The sequence below is a fragment of the Lynx rufus genome, unplaced genomic scaffold (genome assembly GCF_022079265.1).
Source record: "Lynx rufus isolate CCGP_SWC_20201006 ecotype Redwood Valley unplaced genomic scaffold, mLynRuf1.p SCAF_3, whole genome shotgun sequence".
Classification (NCBI taxonomy): domain Eukaryota; kingdom Metazoa; phylum Chordata; class Mammalia; order Carnivora; family Felidae; genus Lynx; species Lynx rufus.
The window spans coordinates 2979400-2991221 of NW_025814845.1; the positions used below are offsets into that span (position 1 = coordinate 2979400).

The 11822-nt window shown below is 52.3% G+C and overlaps 1 pseudogene; it reads left to right on the plus strand.

Moving 5' to 3' along the window:
• Positions 1-714: 714 nt before the first annotated feature.
• Positions 715-1981, plus strand: LOC124520446 (fragile X mental retardation syndrome-related protein 1-like; annotated as a pseudogene).
• Positions 1982-11822: the final 9841 nt, after the last annotated feature.

The following is an 11822-nucleotide window of genomic DNA, read 5'->3' on the forward strand; positions in this document are numbered from 1 at the left end:
GATCGTTCTAGGGGAAAACTAGGGAATATTCACTGTATTAATTACATGTTCCCAAGGCGACCCGGAAGCTAGCAGACTTTAAACTAGCCCCGTCAGGAGACACTGATGGTGATCAGGCAGGTTTCTCAAAACACGGTGGCCTCGATAGCCTGCGACCTTCTGCTACTTGCTGGAGAGAAGCATATGGAACTTCCCTGAAATGCAGAGCCAAACTCATAAGAACAAACAAAGGAAGAGTCCAGGGCACAAAAAGAGGCAGGAACGGAGAGCCAAAACTATCCCATGAGTGCCCGGTGGCCACCCTGGGAGGAGGAGGTGAGGGGTTTGGGCAACTCAGAGACTGGGGTGGTAATGGGTAGCCGGGGTCAGGAGACAAGGCCTTAGCCCCACATGTGACAGCAAATGAGAATGGAGGGACCCACCAGAAAGCAGGGACCCTCGACGGACTGAACTTCCGCAAACGATGGATTATTAGAAAAGTCCTCCCACGGGGCGCGTGGGTGGCTCAGTCGGTTAAGGGTCCAACTGCGGGCTCAGGTAATGATCTCATGGTCTGTGAGTTCGAGGCCCGCATCGGGCTCTGTGCTGACAGCCCAGAGCCTGGATTCTGCTTCGGATTCTGTGTCCCCCTCTCTCTCTGCCCCTCCCCCGTTCACGCTCTGTCTTAAAACTGAATAAACGTTAAAAAAAAAATTTTTTTTTGGTGGTTCCAACATGGTCAAGCTGACGGTGGAGGTTCATGGCTCCAACGGGCTTTCTACAAGGGACTTATCAAAGATGTTCAGGAAGACTCCCTCACAGTTGTTTCTGAGAACAACTGGCAGGCAGAACACCAGGTTCCACTTAATGAAGTTAGATCACCACCACCGCCTGATATAAACAAAGAAATTAGTGAAGGAGACGAAGCAGAGGTATTCAAGAGCAAATGACCAGGAAGCATGTGGATGGTGTTGGCCAAAGTTCGAATAACGAAAGGAGAGTTTTCTGTCATTGAAAATGCTGCTTGTGAGGCCACTTACGATGAAATAGTCCCATTTGAGCGACTTCGGCCTGTCCATCAAAATAAAACTGTCAAAAAAAAAAAATACCTTCTTTGAATGCACAGTGGATACTCCTGAGGATTTGAGAGGGGCGTGTGCTAATGAACAATGCACATAAAGATTTTAAGAAAGCAGCAGGAGCATGCAGAATTTTTTACCATCCAGAAACCACACAGCTCATGATACCGTCTGCCAGTGAAGCAAATGTGAAGACAGTAAACGTTTTAAGTGACACGCATTTGCGAAGTATTCGTACGAAGTCGATGCTCATGTCCGGAAAGGAAGAAGCCGCTAAGCATTTAGAATGCCCAAAACAAATTGCGGCAGCTTTTCATGAGGAATTTGTTGGGAGAGAAGATTGAATGGGCCTGGCCATAGGAACACACAGCAAGCTAGGAAGGTTCCTGGAGTCACAGCTATCGAGCTAGACGAAGACACTGGCACCTTTAGAATCTATGGAGGGAGTGCTGATGCTGTAAAAAAGGCTAGAGGTTTCTTGGAATTTGTGGAGGATTTTATTCAGGTTCCTAGGAATCTTGTTGGAAAAGTAACTGGGAAAAATGGCAAAGCTATTCAGGAAATAATGGACAAATCTGGTGTGGTGCGGGTGAGAATCAGGAGACAATGAAAATCAACCACCTAGAGAAGATGTTGTGGTTCCATTTGTGTTTGTTGGCACGAAAGAAAGCATCGGAAATGAGCAAGTTTTTTAGAGTACCAGATTGCTTATCTAAAGGAAGCAGAACAGCTAAGAATGGAACGCCTGCAGACTGATGAACAGCTACGACAGATGGGTTCTAGGTCTTAGAGTGGAAGAGGCAGAGGTCGTCGGGGCCCTAATGACACCTCCGGTTATGGTACAAACTCTGAGCTGTCTAGCCCCCCTGAAACAGAATCTGAGCGTAAAGACGGGCCGAGTGATTGGTCATTGGCAGGAGAAGATGATCGAGAGAGCCGACATCAGCGTGACGGGAGGAGACGCCCAGGAGGAAGAGGGAGAAGTGTTTAGGGGGTCGAGGTCGTGCTGGACCACGTGGTGGCAAATTCTCCATCAGTTCCGTGCTCAAAGATCCAGACGGCAATCCATTCAGCTTACTTGATAATACAGAATCTGATGAGACTGCACACACTGATGCCAGTGAATCTCATCACAGTACTAACCGTCGTAGGCGGTCTCGTAGACGAAGGACTGATGAAGATGCTCTTCTGATGGACGGGATGACTGAATCTGATACCAATTCAGTTAAGGAAGACGGGCTAGTCACGGTTGCAGATTATTTTTCTAGAGCTGCGTCTCAGAGCAGACAAAGAAACGTCCCAAGGGAAACTTTGGCGAAAAACAAGAAAGAAGTGGCAAGAGACGTGACGGAAGAGCGTGGTCCTTCAGAAAAGGCAATAAATGGGCCGACGACTGCTTCTGGCGATGACATTTCTAAGCTACGGCGTACTCCAGGGGAAGAAAAGATTAATACCTTAAAAGAAGGAAACACTCAAGAAGCAGCAGTCCTGAATGGTGTTTCACAAACTGAAGAAGTTCCTACTTTCCAGTTCTTTCATATTACATTTTACAATAGTGCTTGGACAAGCTGGCCAAAGACAGACTATGGATCGCCGGTCTTTACATCACACTTTCAGTACCTCCATTTGGAACCCAGAAAGGGGAGGGATCCTGAAGAAATCACACGTTAAACTTACTTTGACGCCTACTGTGTCATAAAATATATCATCAGATGTGCCTTGAGAATAGTATACGTAACATTAAAAAAAGTTGCTGGCTATAAAAAAAAATTTTTTTTTTTAAAAGAAAGAAAAGTCCTCCCACGGACCCAGAGGAGTCGACCGACAAGCTGGTCTCTCTCAGCCACATCATCCTTTAAGAACCCGTGCCCGTGACCCGCGGGCACTCGTACTCCGTGTTAGCGGTGACACCCCCCACGTGCCGAAGAACCTGAAGCCTAAGAGCATTGACCAAAAAGGCCAGGCTAACCGGGATCAAAAGCCACTCTTTGTTGGTTGTTTTAGAAATTAAGCTAGTCGCCGGGGGTTGAGAGGGGTGGGTGTTGGGGGGCACCTGGAAGAAACACGTGCAAAATCCCCTTGGAAATGTAGCTGCCTAGTGTATCCACTGAAAATGAGTTCACACTACACAATTACAAAGCCACGGGAGCCGCTCGGCAGACACAACCGAGTGCGAATAACGGAACCATGGAATTCTGCTGTTTCTCACCACCTTCTCCACCCCACCAGGTCCCAGCCTGCATTCCCCCCCCTCTGCCCCCCGCCCGCCTGGGACAGCTGCTTTTTTTTTTTTTTTATGTTTATTTATTTTTGAGAGAGAGACAGAGCACACGAGCAGGGGAGGGGCAGAGAGAGGGAGACAGAGGATCCCAAGCAGGCTCTGTGCTGACAGCAGAGAGCCCGATGTGGAGCTCGAACTCACAAAACATGAGATCCTGACCTAAGCCAAAGCCGGGGGTTCAACCGACGGAGCCACCCAGGCACCCCTACAGCATAATCTGCTCAAAATCCCCTGGGGCGACTCCATTTCAAGCAGAGTGGAAAGGGGAGGCTTGACATCTCCAGGCCCTCGCTGCCTCTTGGACCCCCCACCTACCCCTCACTGCAGGCCCAGAGGCAGCGCGTTCTCCTCAAGCACCCCCTCTAGCTGCTACGCATTTAACTTCTTCAACCCACTTATTGTCTCTCTTCCCTGCTATACTGTAAGCACAAGTCAGGAGTGTTGTGTGTTTTGTTCTCGCTGTGTTCCTGGTACCTGAAACTGTGCCTGGCACATACTAGTTGCTCAATATGTGTTGAATGAATGAATGAACGAATACAATAGGACAAAAACACTACAGAATTTTAATAGGAGTAACTCGATCATATTAATGTTTAGAAAAATCACTCCTCACGTGAAAACCATGATTATTGTTCCCCACCTGCTGTCTGCGTGTATCGATTTAATTGACACAGATACGTCCCTTTGTGAGGTCAAGGAGAAGTGAACTGTTGTTGTTTTTTTTTTAACGTTTATTTTTCAGAGACTGAGAGGCAGAGCATGAGTGGGGGAAGGGCAGAGAGAGAGGGAGACACAGAATCCGAAGCAGGCTCCAGGCTCTGAGCCGTCAGCACAGAGCCCGACGCGGGGCTCGAACTCACAAACCGTGAGATCATGACCTGAGCCAACCGACTGAGCCACCCAGGCGCCCCGGAAGTGAACTGTTTTTATCTGTACTTCCTAGACTAGTAGACAGAGGTCCAGGGATCTTACTGTCTCGCCCAACTTCATGTAAGCAGTGGGCCCCCATTGGACGCAGGCTTCGAGATACCTCGCCCGACCACCTACTTGGTTACCTGCCGATCTGGCCCTAGTTTCAAGTTTCCGTGTGAAATCTCTCTTGACACATGGGGGATTTGGAGCTGAAAAGCTAAAATCAGGTGTTCCTTAAAGAACAGTCCCAGGGACGAAAGGTCATTTAATGAGGTGTCTCATGGCTGGATTATGCACACAGATACCTCACCCAGGAAGGGCATGACGTGGGAAGTGGCTGCCTCTTTAGCATCAACGCTAATGTGGTTGGGTTGAGGTGGGAAGCCCACCCGATGGGACAAAGAAACCCTGGACCCCAGCCCAGCCTCACCCCGTAACCTCCGCCCCCGCCGACTCTCTGACAAAGAAGCAGAAGCTGAGACTGAAGGGACCCCATGTCCATTCCAGCTCTCAAATCCTATGTTTGAGGAGTTGCTGGTTGAGCTCGAGAGACCAAAGGGCTGGTTCGCTTTATCTAGTGGACACTCTTCTGACCATGTCCCTCTGTGTGACATGAACCCAAACACAGCTCTTGGCGTCCCCAGTGACCCCGGAAACCCCCAGAGCCCAAAGCCCAGCGTCACGGGGAGACGCGCGAAATTACCACCCTGATAATGACACGCCATTTACTGACCTAGCGCAGAAGGCCTGCTGGAAGCTCCGTGTCTAAGTTCTGGGTTCAAATCTTGGCTCGACCTCTGACTGGCTGGGCAGCCCTCAGCCGACCGGCCAGCCTTCCACCTCAGCTCCCTCAACCACAGTCACAACCAGGCGGTGGCACCGAGACGACTCAGGGAGAGCGGCACCAGGGAGCACCGGGGACCCACAGAGGGCAAAGTCTGTCTGCGAAATGTGGATCGTTGGGACGCCCCGGGGGACTCACAGATGCTGCGAAGAGGGGGATCGTCACCGGCTCACCCTCTGCTGTGCCCTGACTCTGGGGCTCTGACGCCCGGCCCGAGCCCGCCCGGACCACAACGCATCTGTGCTTTTGGCACAAGGCGTGTGGCTTTCACAACACAGACTGCGGAGAAATGGAGGGGACAATTTGCAAACGGCCACGTCCGAAGGCCCTGACAAACGGTGGTGGATTTTATTGGGGCAATGTGATTTGTAAACAGAGCTCTATCCCGGGAACGCTCCCTCGGGCTTGTCACGCAGCACAAAGGCCCTGCCACCCGCCCTGCTCTCCCCCAGCCCCTGCTCCCTGTCGCCCGTCACGGGCCTGCCCGGCTGGCTCAGTCGGGCTCTCTGCTGGAGTGCTCCCCTCCACCTGAGGGTCGGTCTCTGCTTACAACTGACCTTCCTGAGGTGAGCCCCCCAGGTTTGCTGTCTCAGCCCCTCATGGTGCCTATCACGCCGGCCGCTACTCGGCTGTTAATGTGGTTTAGCCTCTGTCATTCCACTAAGTCATAGCCTTCAGGAGGTGTCCCCCACACCTGTCCTGTCACGGCTCAGGTTCCAAACCACCAGATGAATGGATGAATACGTGAGGAAGAGGGGGGCCAACACTCTGGGAGCTTCTCCTGTGTGCTATGCCCTCATTTCCTCCTGCTTACTGGGGGGGGGGGGGGCGGGGGGGGGGAGGTTGTGGTGCTTACAGACCAGAAAGCACAGGCGAGAAAACTGCACAGGGTCTCCTGAACCACGGAGTGGGGGCCACGACCCCAAACCCAGGGCCCCTCTGTGACCTCTTGCCCCTCCATCCCCTGGGGCTCGCGTAGAACCCCTGACGTCTCTGGAGTCACCCCGAAGGGCATCCCCACGTGGTAGCCAGACGACGGACCCAGCGTGGGAGTAAAGTTGCGGGCACGTGGGGACACTCATGGAACATGAGCTCCCTTTCCGGCTCAGCTCTGTGTGGCCTTGAGTGTGTCACACACTCACAAGTGTGGAGGCGATTGTGGGGAGCGGGGTGGGGGGGCCTTCCTCCACTTCACCAGGCCCGGTTGGGGAGGCCGGAGGAGGCAGAGAGGGGTGAGGAGGGGCGGGCCGGGCCTGAGCGCTAAGGTGACTTGAGGGTCTCTCACTGGGGCAGACAGGTCTTAGCCATTTGCAGCCCCCCCACCCCGGGAATTTGAGGGAGTTACTGAGCCTTCAGTGTGAGCACAATGGCAACCCGGGAAGCCAGCGGAAGGGAAAACAAGATTACACAAATCCCACCGGCTCATGGACTCGTGGGGTTAATGAGGCTTGAGGCCTGCCACTCAGTGCTCAAAGAAATTAACTGTGGCCCCAGTGCCCACCTCACGTGGCCGGACATGGAGCCCCAGATCGCACATTTGTGGACCAGCTCTTAACACGCTGGCCTTGACTGTGGCCTTGAGGGGCAGTCTTCCTCCTTCCTTCCTTCCTTCCATCCAATACTGAGCAGTTAGTCCTCTCCTGAAAAATGTACCTGTGGCCTGTCTGGCCTTCACAGGTAGTATATGATAGGTACGATAATCATGATGACCGACAGTCGAGTGCTTACTATGGGCCACTCTCCTGCTTTACATCAGATAACACTCAAACAATCTTACAAGATAGGGACTATTATTATCCCATTTCACAGATGAGGAAACAGAGATGGGAGGGATATACTTTGGCAGGATACAGAGCCAGGATCTGAACCCAGTGTGGGGATCTCAGTGCGGGGCCCAGGAGGGCGGAGGCCAGCTCTATGAGCATTGGGACAGATACCACAGAGAAGGCTCTGGGCTAACTCTTCATCCCTCTGAGTTTCAGTCTTCTGCCTGATTAACAAGTATAGGAAGCCCTGCCTCACAAGACCGAATAAGGATTAGAAGTGGAAATGCGTGTGGAGTGGTGACCCCAGGACACGACACAAAGTGGTACAGAAGAATGGCATGAACCCACAGCCCTCGCAGTCTGACAGCCCACAAAGGCAAGACGGGACACAAGGTCAAGGTGCAAAGAGGCCTAGTGACTCTGGGATTGGAAGCCTTGCCCACTCACCAACTGTGGTTGGTTGGACCCAACTGCAAATTCCTCAATAGTAAGGATCTGGCTGTAGGCCCCTTAATCTGTTTAATAATGCCCAGCCCAGGGCCTGGGCAACATAGGTTGCTGGATGAATGGTGGATGGATGGGTGGAGGGGTGGCTGGGTAGATGGATGGATGGATGGATGGATGATGCATGGATGGATGGATGGATGGGTGGAGGGGTGGCTGGATGGATGGACGGATGGCTGGGTAGATGGATGTGTAGATGGATGGATGATGGATGGATGGATGATGGGTGGCTGTGTAGATGGATGAGTGGATGGGTGGATGAATGGATGACGATTGATAGATGGATGGATGGGTGGATGACTGGAGAGATGGATGGATAGGAAGCATGAACACAAGAATGGATGGATGGATGATGGGTGGATGGGTAGGTAGATGGGTAGATGGATGGATGATGGGTGGGTGAATGGATGGAAGGACGGATGAATGATGGATCAATAAATGGATGGATGGATTAACGGATGCACACATGCATGGGTGGGTAGGTGGATGGATGATGGATGGATGGATGGATGGATGGTGGATGGACAGATGATGGGTAGACGGATGGATGGATGGAGAGATGGGTGGATGGGAAGCATGGACACAAGGATAGACAGATGGGGTTGGGTGGATGGGTGAAGCATGGGTGGATACATGGATAGACGATGGATAGAAGAATGGAAGAGTGGATGAAAGTGTGGATGGACAGAATTTCAGAACCAAGAAGGGCTGATCAGTTCAATGTACTTCTTCCTCTTCAAGTGAGCAAAGACCTGAAGTGACTTGCTCAAGACCACACTATTAATTAATAACTTTCACCCTGCCCTTCCTTCCTTTGAGTTTCCTGGTGTCATTTATCACTTGGGTTGTGACTTAACTTGCAGCAGAGAATGAGGATCATATCACTCATGGTCCCTGGCCCATGCCATGGTGGTGCCGCCTCATTTAACCTTCACGGGGAATCCTTCATCTCCTCCAAAGGCCATACTCTCCCCACTCTTCTGGAGCGGCCACCCCACCTGGTTCAAGTTCAGTACTGCTAAGGCAACAGTAATCATCATCCCTCTCAGTTATTGAGCCTTTACCCGCTGTCATATTTAAATGAGCCTTCGTGAAGATAACAACAATGATCGTGTCAGTAATAGCCACAGCTAACATTTACTAGGAGTAACAGTGTCCCAGACATTGTGCTTAGCACTAACCCAACTCAGTGAGTTGACTCTTTTACAGATGGGGAAACCAAGGCACAAAAGGGGGGAGTGGCTCACCTAATGCCACACACCTTGAAACTCAACAACCCAGATTGGAACTTGACTCCAGGCTTATTCACCTACCCTCTTTCTCACACTGGCTCCCGAGAGCTCCCAGATTCCAGACAGATAAAGCCCCTTCTCACTGTCAGCTGCACCTCTATGAGAGATTTCACAGCGTTTTCTACTCAGTTTCTCATGAATCCTCACAAAGCTGGGAGAGCAGGTCCAGATGAGTCCTGCCCTCACCTGGACACTAAATCACCCACCTCCAGGTACTGGAGGACTTGAGGTCAGCAAGCTTGGATTCCACCCCTAATTCTGCCACTAACTGGCTGTGCAATATAAGGAAAGTCAACTGAGTTTCTCTGAGCCTCCTAAATTACAGGTAAGGCTCACTCTGCCTTTTAGGGTTATGGTTGCTGGGGAGAGAGAACAAATTCCAAAGCCAGGGTTTTTCAAAGTCATCCTGGGGGCTCAGATGCCTTGACACCTAAGTGTCAAAGAAAGGCAATTTAAAAAGGAGCTGCCTTCATAAAAAGGAGGGGGCAGGGAGCCTTGAAGCCCACTGGAAGATCCCTCGCCTGTGACGTTTCTGCCAGCGCTGAGAGGAACATTACAAGCAGCTCAGGACGCTGGGCTGCCGGGCTGCCCAGCCACAGGAGAGGAGGAGGGGCCACAGGGGAGGAGGCGGGGCCACAGAGGAGGAGGCGGGGCCACAGGGGAAGAGGCAGGGGCACATGGAGTAGGCGGGGCCACAGGGAGGGGGCCACAGAGAAGGAGGTGGGGCCACAGGAGCGGAGGCGAGGCAGAGATGCCATGCCCCTAAGGCTCTTATTCAAACAGCAGAAGAAACTGTCTAAACATTGGCTCGGCTGCCAAGGCCACCAGGGCCTCCTGCAAGCTTGTCATTCCAGGAGCTGAGAACCACACGTCCCCACAATAGCAAGGAGCTCTGCCAGCCACGGCACTTCAAAGACGCTGACGCGTCTTTGGGGGCCACAGTGACTCCTGCAACCTGCACGGAACAGACGTTGCACCCTGAAAGAGCTGCTTTGGACAAGGAAGCGTTAGTAGTGCAAACAGGAGCTGGGAACTGGGGGAAGCCCCCAGGCCAAGGTCAGGGCCTGGCTGCAGGGAGATCGGTGAGGCGGCAGAATCCACCCGCCACCCTGGTCTTTTGGACTCAGAGCCAGTGAGCTCTTTCCCCGGTCCCCACTGTTTCTGCGGACGGCCACTCTGTGCCCCTTACTGTCCACTGGACGGGGCGAGTAGGTAGGTTAGCACAGGCTGCTCGCACCAAAGGGAAGGAGTCTAGCCTTTGAGACACCTGGCTCAAATGACACCAGTGCCCCACCAAGGCACATGGCACCCCGGGAGGCCACCGCAGATGTCCTCAAAACTCTCTGGCTGCAGGGGCTCCACTGGCTTGGCTGGTGGGGCGAGTCGGGAGCAATGGAAACTGACACTCCAGGAGCCACCTCAACCAAGGAGGGTCAAACCCGGCGCCCCGCCCCCCGTGGGCCAGGTCAGGGCTGCGTTCCACACCCTCTCTCAGAGGCGCTGGGGGAGTGAGTCCTGGTTTCCCCGCAAGTCACTCCTGCATTGCCTCCCTTTCTCCTCCCGTTTCAGTTCCCTCCCCTAGGATCACGGTAATTACTGGAATCAAGTCCTCATCTCGGGATCTGCTTTGGGGAAACCCACACTTAGACACAACCCTGTGAGCAAAGGTGGCACAGGGGAGTCCCAGGTCACCCCTGTCCTTCATTCTAAGTCATTTCTCAGCTCCTCCTGTCACTCCACCTCCTTTTAATCATCTGGACACTCTCCTGGAGGTACGTATTCCCAATTCCATCCTTGCATTGTTGTGGGGATTAGACCTTGGCATCATTTTCCAGACTCCCCGCATCATGTTCTCTGCCTGGAGCTATTCAGGGGGATGCTGTTCTCTGGGCCCCAGGTGCAGGCACCTCCTTCCCTTTGAGGCAGCCCTTCTGGTGACAGAATTACCAGTGTGCCTCCTTTTCATTTATCTCGCTTACTTGCAGAAATTTTGATGGCACATCAGCCCTACGAAGAAGGCAGGACCAAGAAGGAAGAGTCAGTGATGACCCCGTGTGCCTGGACTGGGCCAGTGGGTGGATGGTGATGTCACTCAACCAAAGATAACTCACGGGGTGAAGGGAAGGTTGAGTTCAAAGTGCCAGAAGATGACCTGGAAGCCATGTCCAGGGAGGGGTAGAGCTATGGAGCTCAGTCTTGGCTGAGCGAAGAGATTTCCACCACAAGGTTGGTGGGGTAAGCCATCAAGGGCATGGGATTCCCCAGATCCGGGACCTGACTCAGGTTTCGAGGGGCCAGGAGCTTATACAATTTCTGGAGGGGGGTGCTTATTAAGAAACAAACCTCGCAAAATTATGAAAACAAAAATTTCAGGCTCTCTCTTGGCACCTTGGAAGGGACCCATGCAAATGAAGGATGCCAAAGCCCATCCTTGTCAATACCGTAGCAAATCCGCCTCTGAGTCGGGGGCTAAGAAACAGGTACCTTCTAGTGGGAGTACTTTCTAACTTCTGTCTCCATCGCTAGAGTCTGGGCATGTTGAGATCTGGAAGTATGGCAGGTTCACCTGTGACCCCAGGGCCTTGAAGAGTGAATGACTCTATGAGCAGAGTTCAGTGCAGGAAGCAGAAACGTGTGTAAGTCTTTTTGTAGGAAGGTATTCAGTATGACGAAATAGGTGCTTGCACCTGTTTGTTGGATGAGCTGCAGGTGTCATGGGCCGTTCGCTGCCCTTTCGGCTTCAAGGTCACCTCACCCCTGTTTTGATTCTGAACTCAAGAAACAGCAGGACATCCCTGCTGATGAACCCCCACCCCACAGCCCACACTCACGGACTGAGAGGCGGGGAATGGGACACAGGGCGTGGTCACTGGAGAAGCTCATGTCTGCCAGAGTCTGCCCATCAGCCACCACGGCCACAGAAAAAACTTCTGCTTTCCAAATCTTGCACAAGTTTGTCTCGTTGGCAGAACCTGAATTAAATCCAGAACCCTAGAAGCAAGGGAGTCTTGTAGTTTTTATCCATCCATCCCCTGGGAAGTAGCAGGGTGGGGAAGATCATGAGAAGGGGTATTAATGAATGAGAGGTGCTTACAGAAAGCACCAAAGGCAATGACACGGGACGGGTATTATCTTAGTTATCTATTGCTACAAAGCAAATTACCC